We start from the raw sequence: 15192 nt of genomic DNA, 5'->3' as shown, positions 1-15192 counted from the left end.
AATTCGGTGCCTCACCAGAAAGCTATTTCTGTTTAGACTAAGTGTAGTGAACAACAATGGTATTAAATAGAGAAGTACTTATTGAATATCTATTGTACGGGAAATGTTTTTCCAGGATTAATCTATTGCTATCCATACCAACTGTAATGAACAGAAGAGATGTTAGGTGGTTGTTGCTGCTGCTGCTATTGTTTTTATTGTTGTCATTTTACAGTCACTTATAACTTTTTGTGACTCCATTTGGGATTTTCTTGGCAAAGACATTGGAGTGATTTTCCATTTCTTTCTCCAGATTATTTGACAGATGAGAGATCTTAGATAGTAAAATATTTATTGACCATATACTATATACTTAGAATTCTTTCACTAGGCAAGATACAAAGATTTGTGACTGCTTTTATTTAACACACACACACACACACACACACACACACACATACACACTTTCACACATTGTTTTCAGTTCCTCCATCCATATGCTTGCCAATCCCTCCACAATTTGTGGGATACTTACTTCAAAGACGTTTTATTTGATCCATATGAATACATCCTCCACTGACACAAATTCATCAACCATGGGATCAGGAGATAGTTTGAGGAATAACTATTTCCAAAAAAGAAACAAAAATATCATTTTCATGTAGAGTCCAATCTTTTGGAAGTTAGTCTTTTCACATGGAGGATAGCCATAGAGACTGTGCCCAGACTTGACTCAAAACCTGCTAGGAATCTGCCAGTTCTTAATCTCCACAGGAATTGTTTTGAGAACCAGCATAATTTCCATGCTATGGTAATTTATTGGAGGATGTACTTAGAGACATTTAGAAATATAAAATAAGGTAACAGTACCAAATGTATTCAAACAAGAGAAGGCAGAATTTTTAGTATTGATTACTAGAAAGTGAGTAGGTCCTTTTTCTCCCCATGATAGTTGGATTTTAAATTCAATTTCATAAACATTTATTAAGTTGATTGTGTTAAGAACTGGGGATGCCACCCCCTCCCAAAAAACCAAACCAAAACAAAAAACAACAAGCAGTCCTCTCAGGAAGCTTATAATATAATGGGGGATAAAAAAGACAACTGCAAAGAGAACTGTAATATAAGTTTTTACATAATTATTAAAAGAAGTTCAAACAGAATGGTTTGGAGGAATTGAAATGGAAAGAATAACTTGAAACTGGGTGTTTGTAAAAGGTTTTGGGGATGAGATAGTTGGTTTTAAAGGAGGAGGGTATATATGGTCATAGCTATTTAATTTATGGGGAAAGTGATTAGTGCTTGTAAGCATAGAGAGGAAAAGTAAGGCAGATGGCGTATTTCAGGAGAAAAAATCCTAGGTCTCAAGTTAAAAAATCTGGGTTCAGATTCCAGCTTTGCAACTTACTACCAATATGACTTTGGGCAAGTCTTTTGAATTTATTAAATAAAACTCAGTTTCCTTTGAAAGGATTTGGACCAAGTGAACTTTAACAGCTTTTCCAATTCTAGATTTGGGATTTTGTGAGTTCTAATACCTATTCTAACTCAAAATCCATGAATTTTTGATTTTAAACAGTTAAAGTTAGCCAGAAAAGAATTTGTGAAGATAAGTAGCATAAATTACTTCTAGAAAAGTAGATTAGAGACTAGCGCATACGCAAGAAATAAGTGAAAACAATAAGGATTCATTCTTTGATTAATAGACCTTAAGTATGTTTACAGCGGTTGGTATTCTTATGTAATTTTGTGCTTGTCTGCAATTTCCAGCTTCATCTCTTATAGATGCCTTACAGGACCATTCCATATTATCAGATTGGCACACTTATTGACCTCTGAGATATACCAGATACTTCCCTCTGATTCTTTGTTTATACCATTCTGCTTCCTAGACCTTTTCTCTTCACATTAAGATATATCTAAAGACTATCTATCTTTTAAGGCCCAGCTCAGATTTTATCTTATCTAAAGAAGTTTTCTCTGATTTCTCTAGTCTGGACTGGTTTCTTTGTCCTTTGAACTCCTATGACAATTATTGTTTATGTAACTTATCTTTGTTCTCTAACTTGCATCTTTAACTTTCTTATCATATGGCATAAAACTATGTATGTTGAGATGGCCTCAAAGCCAAATTCAGCCTTTGGAACAGACTAGATGTGAGAAGTGGCCAGTTTTCTTAACCACTCACCCAACCTCACTTCCTACACCCCCAGTTGGGGCCTGGTCAATGCTTTAAATTGTATCATAGGGAATGTTAGTAGAGGAAGATTACTATATTGATTAAATAATTGGTGCAAACTAAACAATAACAAAACCAGCAGCAACAACAAAAATACCAAAACAAATCTATCTCTCCAGAAAGATAAGTTTCCTGAGGATAGGGAATCATAAAAGCTCTAGATCTAAGGTCAGACTGGAACTCAGAGACTGTCAGTTCCATCTTTCCTATTTTACAGGGAAGGTAACTGAAGTCTCACTACCCTAATTAGTCTTTGTTTTTGTTCAGTCATGCAAAAGTGAATAAAAGTACTCTGCTGAGTGGTGGAGGAGATTAAACTAAATAAGGTATTGTTCTTGTTCTCAAGGTTCTAATCCTAAAATATGAGGAGATGAGAAATGTACATGTACACAAGTTAGGATGCTGTTAATTTATAATCACAAAGTGCTTACTAGATGAGGGAAGGAATCACTTTCAGCTGAGAGGTTCTGAGGTTTTAAAGAATGGGCAGGAAATGTGTACTGAAGTACAAAGTACTGAAGTACTAAAGATACAAAGAAAGGTAAAAATCCCTATACTCAAGGGATAATAAAAATAACTATTGACAAACAAGATTCATTAGGTTAAATTGGAGAAAGGTAATAGAGGAAATGCTCTAGCATGGGGAGGAGGGAATATCAGTACAAACTTCTATAGTTGCTAAAAGTAGCTGATAGCATAGTGTATAGAGAACTAGCCCTGGAGTTGGGAAGACCTAAGTCATCAGCAGAATGGATCTTCCTTTTGTTCCCTCTTATTTCACTGTGTCTAGTACAATAGGTACTTAATAATTTGTTGACTGATTGACTTTCTCTTTGAAAACTAAGCTTCTTTAAGGAAAATATCATACTTTCATCTATTTATCTGTTTTTCAAACTGTGATCATTAAGTCCTACTCCTTATATTAAGGTAGCGACTTGAAAGAAAGCATACTAATATAATTAACAATGATTTTTTACTCTTGAAAAGCCTTACATTTGCTTCCAGACTTCAAACACTTTGTCTTTTAAAGTAACAGGATAAAGGTGATAGTCTAGCAAGTTATAGTTGTTATAGAAGGTTGAGAAAAATAGAATTTCTAACAAAAATCCAATGAGATTCATTTAATGAATATTTAATATTTTTTCTATTAACATATTCAAGAAATAGCTTGCAACTTTCACTTTCATCAATTTAATAAGGACTCATTTAACTCTAGCTGGAAAAATATCACTTTTTATCCACAAAGACCCAGTCACATGTACTCATCTAAGGAATGTATGTGATCTCTTTGACCCTGTGGAAAACTAGGTTGTATTATAAATTCACTTCAAATCTTTTAATCAACAAGCATTCATTAATATTGTGCAAGGCATTGTTTTAAAAACTAGGAGAGACAAAGACCAAGGCAAAAGAGTTGTAGTTTTTAGTGAACTTATATTCTGCATGTACATATATCAAAACATTAAGACACATATAAAGCATAAAATAAGATTGTCTGGAAAGGCACTATGATCTAAAGAGTGAGTGGGAGGGCACAGATCAGGAAATAACTTCTTCAGATAGTTTCTCTAAGGTGAGTCTTGAAGGAAATCAAGAATTTAAAGTGGTAAAGGTGAGGAGGAAGAATATTCCCTATATGGAGGATGTCAATTGCAAAAAGTTACAGATAAGAGATGGAGTATTACATATAAGGGATAGTAAATAGATAAGTAACTAGGATTAAACTAAGTAGTGTGAAAATGGGAAAATTTCAAGAAGGGTATAGAAATAAAAAATTAAAAGCTTTAAATACCCAAATGAGGTATTTATATTTGACATTTAGGAATATAGAGAGACCCTGGAGTTTTCTGATAGGTAGATGATATGATTAGATTTTTTGTATAGGAATATCATTTTGATGGCTTTTGTGTTGAGACTTGAACCTATTAAAGTTGTTTCTTAATAAAAAGGGCCAAAACAAATAAAAAGAGGGGAAAAGTAACATTATCTATGAAAAAGATATACCCATCAAGGAAATCTAGGTGGAAAGAATGTTAAACAACATTTGAGCAAAATTAAGTAGAAGAAGAAACAGAAGTGCTATTTTTTTATGGGAGTATACTAAAAACCATCTTAACAAAAGAAATAAATAGATAAAGAAATAGAATACAAATATGACACAAGAGTATTAAATAAGAATTATGGGATTTTAATTATCTTCTGGAAGCAGCTCTCTTCCAAAAGCAGAGCAGCTAATAAAATCATGATTTTGTTCATGATAACTTCATTCTTCAAAAATGGAAAAGGTGATAAGGGGAGAAGCTATTCTGAACATTAATCTGACTTATAAAAAGAACTACTTACAAAAATAAAAGTGGTGGGAACATTAAGGATTCTTAGAATTCGTGATAGGGAAAGAGAAGAAAGCAAAATTGGTTATGCATTTCAGATTTGACGTTATGGAGACCTGGTTTCAAAGAGTGGAGATAAAATATATTAGTGAGTAGATGTCAAGATAGAAGGTCTCTCAATGAATATTTTCATGGATCTGTTTCTGTCCTTAAGGTATTTAGCATTTTTATTAATGATTGATTATTTATTAACGAGGGATTGGGAAAATTATGTTGATCTCTACAGTAACATGAAAGATAGATGGTGGGGAAGGTTTAGAAGGAAAGAATGAATCTAATTTTTGACATGTTGAATTTAGAGTGTCTAGTTTGAAATGTATGTAAGACCACTGAAGATGAAATAATTTCAATAGAGAAGTTATGGAAGGTTAAGTAGATTTAAAAATCATGAGATTAGGGTTTGGTAATTAAGTTCTTGGTAGCTGATGAGATCAGTAAGTGAAGTAGTATGGAAGGAGAAGAAAGTAAACTCCAGGTAAAATTCTGTGAGCCACCTGTAGTTAGGTGGCATGATTTGAATGAGAATCCAGCAAAGCAGACTGAGAAGGAATGATCAGATAGGTAGGAGGCAATGAAGGGAGAGTGGTATCCTGAAAACTTACAGAGAAAAAAGTATCAAGGAAGAGACAGTGAACAACAGGGACAAAGGCTGAATAAAGGTTAAGGAGAATAAGGACTGACAAATGGTCATTAGATTAAGAGACCAATTAAGGAATCATTGGTAATTTTGGAGAAATCAATTTTGGTGGAATGATGCATTTAGATATTAAATGGTAAGGTAAGAATAGAATGAGAAGAGAGAAAGTAAAAGAACCTATGAAACCCTTTCAAGGCACAAAAAAAACGAAGAGATATAGGATGTTATCTAACTGGAATGGGAGGATGAAGTGAGGATTTTGTGGAATGAGACAATAATGAGCATGTTTGTGGGCAGAAGAGAAACAGTCAATAGATGGAGATATTGAAAATAAATGATATAATAAGGATGACAGAGGGCATTATTTATTGGAGGAGACCAGATGTAATGAGATCTTTTGCATAGGTAGTGGAGTTAGCTTTGGCAGATTACCTCATCATGTGAGATGGGTGAAGGAGAAAATGGTGGCAAAAGGCATATAAGTGATATGTGATGAGGAAGAGGGGAGGGGAGAAATCCCATGCAAATGGTTGCATTTTTTTTTTTCTGTGAACTATAAAGCAAAATTCTCAACCAAGAAGGTGGGAAGTTGGGGAGCCATGGGAAGTTTGAAGAGGGATGAAAAATTTGGAAGAGCTAGCTTCTGCAGAGAGTGAGTTAGTAAGTTGATGTAGATATAAAATATGATTGCTAAGTAGCAGTGGAGATCTAGTTAATGTTGTGTAACAAATTTGTAGAGTATCTGATGGTCATATGATTTTTTTCTACCTTTGTTCGGCAGTATGTGTGTAGGAGTGAAGGTGACAGGTGAGTGATCCAATGCTGAGATATGAATGGGCATAATTAGTGAAAAGGGGTTAGGAACACAAAAGAAGATGGCAGTGTAGAGTTTGTTTCCCCAAGAGATCAATGAAAAGAGGAGATAGTGTGTAGTGGAAGGGGCATGTACTGAGTGAGAATTGAAGGGTCAAGGGATTAGAGGTCATAGTATGGGAGCAAATTGAAGTTAGATAAAGGATAATCTCCTAGAGGTTAAAAGTTAATCGTATTTTCTTGTTGCAGAAGGGGATTTCAGAATTCTTAAGAGGAATGAAGGCATTATGTAAAGAATGAGCATTTAAGAAGGAAAGTATGAGATGAGCTCAAGAGTAAATAACTACTCTTTCTCAAGTGGAATTTATGATCATGGTAGGATTATAGTGAGAGATAAGGTAAAAAAGGTGAATACCAGCTTATGTAAATCCTTGAATACCAGATAAAGAAGTATGAATTCTGTAGGCCTAGGAAGTCTGAATCCCCAAGAAGACATAAAATGGTTTGGACTCTATGAAGTTTGTCTGACCTGGATTTTGGAGGTTGTTTAGACCTGGAAAAAAAAATTCAAAATGGAAACAAAAATAATCACTTTATTTTTTCCACAGGGTTATCATAACACCTTTTATTTTCTAATTAAAGAAGAAATGTGTGCAGTGGACTTTAAGGAATATGAAGAAGATAATGAAACTGGATGAGAATGGGGATGTGAATAAGTACCAATAAAGCCAGAACTTGTGGGATCATTTTCCATTCCTCTCATGGCCTTACCTAACATTTTCATCTCCAGATGATGACTTGGATACCAATGCTGGAGCAAGAATAAATGAAAAGACTTTGTATCTTTACTTATGAACATTAGGACATTTGGAGCAGGAGTCCACTTTCTTCCACCCCATACACGATAATAAAATGATAGTTTATTAGATTTTAATGTTTTCCTTTTTTGAAAAAAAAAAACCACATATTGAAATATACTCAGGAATGTGTTTCTCCTGCTGGCTGATACCGTCTTCTTGGGTAATAAATCAGTGTTGATGGAGTAAGGATGATTTATGGAACTTGTGCAATGGAAGAGTTCTACTCCTTTGATGATGCGTTAGTGTGATATATCATAAGGCCAGTAATGGATTTTACTCAAAATGGTTCTCTTACCAAGAGGGAGATATGGAAAAATTGGGTCATGTGGATATATTTTGATCACAACTTATTTTATAAAAGAAAGTTCAGATTTTTTTTTGGCATGAAGTTGCCTACCATTTCTTTTTATTAGATCTAACTGGAGGAACTTACATAGTATTTGAAAGTTTTTAGTCTTCAATAGCACAAACATGAACATACCTGCCAGATTATTTACATTTGTCTCTTTGAGATGGGAGTATCTAGCTTTCCTTTATCTTTAACAATAATAACTGTTCTTCAGTGTGGGAATGCTCCTGGTGTGCAATCTTCCTGGGAAATGTTCCTGAAGAAGAGAAATAGGACAAATATGAATTGATAGAATGTCATCTTTTGCTTGCCCCAAAATATGTTTATTGTGTACAATATGTGATAAATATAAATCACTTTGTAAACAATAAATATTAGATAAATGTCAATCTTCAATGTTTTCATAGTACTGCCAGTTTATCTAGATTTCTATGAAAGGTGGTATTCTATCTAAATGAATCTTGGGGATTAACTAAAACTATTTGGTTTTAATGATACCTTGATAAAATGTAACATATACTTTCCTATCTTATCATAAAACTCTGAAAATATGGAATTAGATTTATTTTCTATGATGACTGATTCATTTTAATGCCAGTTATTGAACTATCTTGTAATCTATTGAATACTGTAGTTGTCTGCACCTACACTAAACAATCTCAAGTTGCTATATTTTGGTAGTTCTGTCTCTGTTCTTGTTGGTTAGGTGGAAATTCTCATCATTATTATTATATTTTCTTCAAGCAGACTTTCTCTTTGGCTACTGTTAATCAGCTGTATAATGGGACAAAATTATTATATAAATTGCCTTCTATTACCTATTATTTTATTACTAACATTTACATGCATTATTAGTTATATTTAATATTGACAATACCAAATCATTATATCCTTAGTGAGGCCTGACCAGATTTCAAATATTTCTTTGGCAGTAAAATGGACAGGTTTTATGACATTATTTTGTGACTCATTGCTCAGAGACTTTTCCATTTATTTTCAGATTTTTGGCTATTCCTGAAAAAATAGTTTGGTTGTGGTGAAATTTGGATTATCCATCATATAATAAACTAAATAACTTCTGGTTTATCCTTGAAAAAGAGATAACATGAAAGATAGAATGAAGAAGCCAATAAAAGATGAAAGTTTTAAAAAATAAACTTGATGGCTAATCTTCAATTTGTAAAGTCTTCTTAAAGGGTTATAATATGCATACCACTGATCTAATATATTTTTCATATGTATGGATGAATGTGGGCTACAATCAAATTTCAGATTATTAAGTCAAGATCTTCTTGTCTTGGATGCTTTCCTTGAATTTTCACTAAGTTTGAGTGGGTCTCTTCTTAACCAGGAAAAATGTGAGCGGGTCCTAACATTGATTACTATGAAGCTGAAAAAATATACCTTCGTTAGTATAGATAGCTTTAAATTATCAAACCATCAACAAATATTATTTGACTCCTACTTTGTACCTAGAACTATGCTGGGGATACATAAGAAATAATCATACCTTTAAAGAATTTATAGTTTATAGGAAGAGATTAAAAACCTATGAACTCTAAACACTTAAAGAACAAGACAAGATTGAGGAGGGTGAATACTATCCTAATTGAGAACAGTGGGAAACAAAAAATATATTTCTCAGTAAAATGTAATTTAAAATTTATTGTGTTGTACATGGGCAATGTATTTTGTATTTATATTTGAATATGGATTCTTCTAATGATCTGGAAATTCATTTAAAATCAATATTTTACTTTGTAAAATATTAAATATAAAAGGGAAGGGAGAATGAAAATACTATGATGACCTGACTCATGATGCAATGGAAAACTGTTCAGTCTCCTTTCTGACTTTTGTATAATTCCTCCCGCAACTCATGTTATCAGACAACTATGTGACATGATTAACAAAAAAACGAAAACCAAAACAAAAAGGTTCAAAACAAAAGTAGAAAGTTTACTATTCTAATCAAAAGTAATACAACATACTTATCAACATACATAATTGTGTATCCTACATGAAAATTTAATGTAAATATACATTTTCATATAAAATAAAAAGTAATTGTTATTTTATGTGGATAAGTCATATTTTCAGTTTTTATTTTTGCATTTCTTTGTTTTTCCCCAATATTTTAAATAAATTATAATGTATCTGCATTATTTCAGTATATATATATATATATATATATACATTTTCATGCTTGACAGTTCTTCTGACATTGCATCATCACCACCATCATAATCATTATCCACCAACACCACCACAACCTCCATCACAATCATCATCATTATTTTCATCATCATATTTACATTCTTTATCCCACTATGGATTTAATGTATTATTTTGTCATCCAAAAATGATCTCAAGTCATTATTGATTGAATCTAGGCTTAGATAATTGTGAAGTCCTGCAACTATGTTTAAAAGATCAACTGCTCAATAAAATATTAAAAAGGTGTGAACAGATAGCAATTTACATGAAGAAGAACTTGGGATATGAAGTCAATTAATGATATAATAAATCAGTCAAAAAAGTTAACATGATCTTAGGATGTATTAATGAAATGTTAAATCCAAAATGGATCATAGTCAACTTGAAGATCATATCCAAAACTAATCAGTTTTGATTAACACATTTTAAGAAAGATATTGACAAACTTGTTCATCCAAAGAAGCAAAGCCAGGATAGTGGGAGGACTAGAGACAATGCCTTGAGGACTTGTTGCAGAAATTATGCATGCTTAGTCTAGAGAAGTGAAACCTCATGAGGAGCATGATAGTAATCTTCAGATATTTGGAGTGCTATTAGAGGAAAGATGAAGTTAACTTGTTTCTTGTTTTGTTTAGTTTAAGAGGTCAAAATTATAAATATTCAAGCAGAAGTTGAATAGAGCCACAATTAGGCTTCTTATAAGGAAAAATCTTAGCACTATCCTAAAGTGCAATATTACATCCTGAGAAGAAATATGTTGTTCACTTATTTAGAACACACTTGTTTGAGATTCCACTTTATACTACATGGCCTTTGAGTTTTGTTCTAATTCTGAGATTCTATGATTTTATGATGATTTTCAGAATTCCACATGGATTATGAAACTTGCACATTTGAAAGTAAAGATTTTGATATGTACCCCTACTAACTAGTAAAGTTTCTTTACCTTTAAGTTACAATAACTCAAGGCAATAAGCCTTGCCTATTCAGTAGGGCTGAAATAGACTGTACTTTGTAGATGTACTCCTATTGCACTAAGGTTTTCCAGTTTTCTTCATCTTGACACCTAAAGTTTACTTTAAGATTTTATTCCTTGTCTCCAGAACATAGTGTTCTAGGTACTAAAAGACTTCAAGAAATTGCTTCTTATTAGGTATCAAGGTAGGTAGATTGGAGAGGAAAAAGTCTGACCTCACTAAGACCTAATTTCCTGACTTCTGGAGATGGAAGAGAGAAAGCATTCACCTGGACTCTCCCCAGATTGTTCTTTAAACAATTTAAAAGTAACTCCTTAAATTGAATTCTGGAATGGCAGAACCAAGAAAAGATCAGATTGACACATCCTTATATTTTGTGACAACCTAGGAGGTCAGAAAAAGAGAAATATGGCATGAGAGACAGAAGCAACACCTCTAGGGGATTTGAAATGAGAGACATAAAGGGAACTTTGCAACTGGTCAGAAAGAGATTACAGAGTTCCCATGTGTTAGATCTGTATACAGGAATAGATATTATTTGGCATCACAATTTAAGGAGGGCAGAGAGTAACACTTTTGGTCAAGAAGGAATGGAATCCCTGAGGGGCAATATCACTTCTAGCTCCAGGGTATCGGGGATTCAGAAAAATAGTATCATCCAAGGGAACAGGGGCACTTGCTAGGTAAGGACCATATCACAGAACAGGACAGTAGTGAATACCTTTCTTCAGAACATACCACCTTAGAAACACTATAAATTTTCAACCCCCCAGCACTCTCTCTGAAAATAGTAGTGTGAAAAATTCTGAATCTTGAGATTGATTCTCTTTACTCTCAGTGCTAAGAACAGAGTCCAACATTAACAAAATTCCAAATCAAGAAATAAGATGAAAAATATGCAAAAAGAAGTTCATCATTAAAAGCCACTATAATAATAGGAAGGCTTAAGACACAAACTCAGAAAAAAAATGAAGTCAAAACAGCTAAAAGAAAAACATCAAAGAAAAATATGAATTGAAGACAAATTCTGGGAGAACTGAACAATGATTTTCAAACTCAAATAAGAGTGGTAGAGGGAAAATTGGGTAAAGAAATTAAAGCAAAGAAAGAAAATTATGAAAAGACAATTAAAATTTGTCAAGAGGCACAAAAAATAGTAAATAAATAACACCTTAAAAGTAGAATTGTCCTAATGGAAAAAAAGATGTAAAATAATTTATTGATGAAAATAAGTCTTTAAAAAGTAGACTTGGCCTAATGGAAAAAAAGAGGTACAAAAGCTTAATGAAAAAATATTTCCTTGAAAATTAAAATTAGACCAATGGAAGTTAATGACTCCATGAGACATCAAGAAACAATAAAACAAAAGTTAAAAAATGAAAATAAAAGAAAATGTGAAATATCTGATAAAAACAACTGTGGTTGGAAAACAGATTAAAGAGAGACAATTTAGGATTTAAGAGATTGTCTGAAAGATCAAGATCAAAGAAAGACTCCAGACATCATATTTCAAGAAATTATCAAGGGAAACTGGTCCATTATGCCAGAAACAGAAAGCAGAATAGAAGTGGAAAGAATTCACTAACTGCCTGCTGCCTAAAATGAAAACTAAGAATATCATAGTCCAATTTCAGAATTCAAGTATCCGTAAAGCAACCATTCAAACACCAAGATTTAGGAGTTATGCCTCATGAAAAGAACAGAAGGTTTGGAATATGGTATTCCAGAATGGAAAAGAACTGGGATTAAAATCATCAGATCTGAGTACTTCAGAAGAAAAAAATTGATATTCAATGAAATAAAAGAATTTCAGCCATTCTTGATAAAAAGAACAGAAATGGAGAGAAAATTTCATGTTCAAAAACAAGAATCAAGAGAAGTATAAAAAGATAAATATGAAAGAGAAATCACAAGGGAGTCAAGATGATTATTCTGTTTATTTTTCATTTATGGAGATGATACATGGATCTCTAAGAACTTTACCATTATTAGGGCAGCTAGAAGGTTTCTACATAAAAGGTTCTGAAGTGGATTGATTAGGTTAGGATGATATTTTAAAAAATGTATAGCTGAGAAAGAGAGATGTCCTGGGTAAAAAGTGAATTGGAGTGGAAGAATGGGGAAAATTATCTTGGCATAAAAGAGATGCACAAGGAGGAGCTTTTATAGTGGAGGAAGGAGTGGTGTGTGTGTGTGTGTGTGTGTGTGTGTGTGTGTGTGTGTGTGTACATGCACAGTGCTTGAAACTTATAAATCAAAGAGGGAAAATGTACTCCATTAGTACTATAAAGCTATCTTACCAAACAGGGAAGTAGGAGGGGGGAAAAGGAGGAAGTGAGATGAAAAAGGGGGGTACAAAACAAAGAAGGCAGTGAACAAAACAATCTTTAGAGGGAAAACAGGATTTAAAAAAGAGAGAAAAGGACAAAGAAGAAAATAGGATGGAGAAAATGTATAGTTAATAATCATAATTATGAATTTGAATAAGATACTCATAAAATGGAAGTAGATAGAAGAATATATTAGAAACCAGAATCTAATAAAATGTTCTTGACAAGATAGAGACTTGAAATAGACACACACACACAAATACATACACACACACACACAGAATTAAAATAAGGCACTGGAGTAGGATCTATTATGCTTCAGGTGAAGAAAAATGGTGGAGTAGCAAACATGATCTCAATTAAGCCAAAAGCAAAAGTAGACCTTATTAAAAGGATAAGTATGAAAACTACCTTTTGCTAAAAGGAATCATAGACAATGAAATAATATCAATACCAAACATATGTGTACTGAATGGCATAACATCCAAATTCTTAAAGGAAATTTTAAATTTAATTTCAGGAAAAAACACATAGTAAAACTATACTAGTAGGGAACCTTAACTTTATAAGAAGAAGTCAGGGACTTCAAAATCAATTACAAAACACTTTTCACACAATGACAGATTGAAACCATTGGAGAAATATTATTTGCATATGGGTAGACCAACACAACCATACTATAATACAATAGCAACCAAACTATCACATAATTATTTTATAGAGGTAGAAAAATAAGAAATTCATCTGGAAGAACAAAAAGTCAATAATATCAAGGGAATCAATGAAAAATAATGTTAAGGAAGGTGGTCTAGCAGTCAGATTTCAAACTACATATATTTAAAAGTGATAATCATTAAAACAATCTGGTAGTGGCTAGGAGCAGCGTGCTGGAGTAGTGGAATAGATTATGTACACAGTATAAAGTAATAAAGGAAAAGCTAGGTGGTGCCATAGTGCACAGAGTGTTGGCACTGAAGTCAGGAAGATTCATCTTATTTGCCTCAGTTCCTCACCTTTAAAATGAGCTGGAGATAAAATGGCAAACCTCTCTAGTACTTTGCTGAGAAAACCTCAAATGAAATCACGAAGAGTCTGACACAACTGAAATGACTCAATACCACCAGTGGTAAATGAACATAGTAATACAGTTTGATAAACCTAAAGATCCAAGGTCAAAATGAATAAATGATTTAGGTGATATAGATATGGAAAAGGATCAGATAAATATAGAGATGATCAAATAATATTGATTACATAAAATTTAAAAAGTTTTGCAAAGTAAAATTAATGCATCAAAAACTGGAATGAAAACAGGAGAGTGGGGGAAAATTTATAGTAAGTTTCTCAAATATATAGGGAGTCAAATTTAGAAGAGGGGTAGTGGGATTCCCAGTTGATAAATGCTCAAAGGATATATCCAGGAAATTTTCTGAAAAGATAAAAAGCTATAGAAAAACCCTCTAACTCACTCCTGATTAGAGAAATACAAATTAAAGCAGCTTTAAGATACCACCTCATACCTATCATATTTTCTAACATGGAAAATGACAAATGGTGGAAGGGATGTGGAAAAATAGGGATACTAATTCACTGCTAGTGGAGTGACCTAGCTCAACCATTCTGGAGAACAATTTGGAACTTTGCCAAGGGGCTATAAAATTGCATATCTTTGGATGCAGCAAGACCACTACTAACTCTACCCCAAAAATATTTTTTAAAATGGTGGGTGGAAGGACCTACATGTACAAAAATATTTATAGCAGCTCTTCTTTTAAGAGCAAAGAATTGGAAATTGAGGGGATGCTCATCAATTAAGGTATGACTGAACAAATTGTCGTATATGATTGTGATGGAATGCTATTGAGCTGTGAGAAATGATAAGCAGAATGATTTTTAAAAATCTGAGAAGACTTATATGAACTGATTGAAAGTTAAGTGAGCAAAACTAGAACATTGTTCAGATAACAGTAATATTGGATGTTCAACTGTGAAAATTCTTAGCTACTGTGTTTAAGATCATGATCTAAGATTCCACCATTCCATGATGAAAAAGACTATCCACCTCTATAGAGAGAACTGATGAATTCAAATGTAGATTGAAACATTGAAAAGTTAAAAACTTTTTATTATTTTTTTCTGTTTTGCAATAGGACTAATATGGAAATATGTTTTGAATGACTTTATATGTATAACTGATAGAAAATTGCTTGCCTTCTTCAGGAAAGAAGTGGGACTGGAAGAAGGGAGAGAATCTGGAACTCAAAATGATTGTTAAAAACTTTTCTACTTTGCTGAGAAATGTTTATTGAAATAGTTAAGGAAATTAACAAAAATATTATTAAAAACCCTGCTATACCTTTACCATTCATTATATTTTCAGGCCATTCCCCATGCTGTATCT

At 32.8% G+C, this 15192-nt stretch overlaps 1 long non-coding RNA gene across 1 annotated transcript in view; it reads left to right on the top strand.

Annotated features, from left to right (window-relative positions):
* The window catches only part of LOC141559453 (uncharacterized), an 82353-nt gene extending 75367 nt beyond the window's left edge, over positions 1 to 6986 (top strand). Inside the window, exon 7 of the long non-coding RNA XR_012487427.1 lies at positions 6667 to 6986. This is a non-coding gene — a long non-coding RNA (uncharacterized LOC141559453). The remainder of the gene's footprint in view (positions 1 to 6666) is intronic.
* Positions 6987 to 15192: the final 8206 nt, after the last annotated feature.

The sequence above is a fragment of the Sminthopsis crassicaudata genome, chromosome 3 (assembly GCF_048593235.1).
Source record: "Sminthopsis crassicaudata isolate SCR6 chromosome 3, ASM4859323v1, whole genome shotgun sequence".
NCBI classification, from domain to species: domain Eukaryota; kingdom Metazoa; phylum Chordata; class Mammalia; order Dasyuromorphia; family Dasyuridae; genus Sminthopsis; species Sminthopsis crassicaudata.
This window is presented reverse-complemented; position numbering and strand designations above follow the sequence as displayed.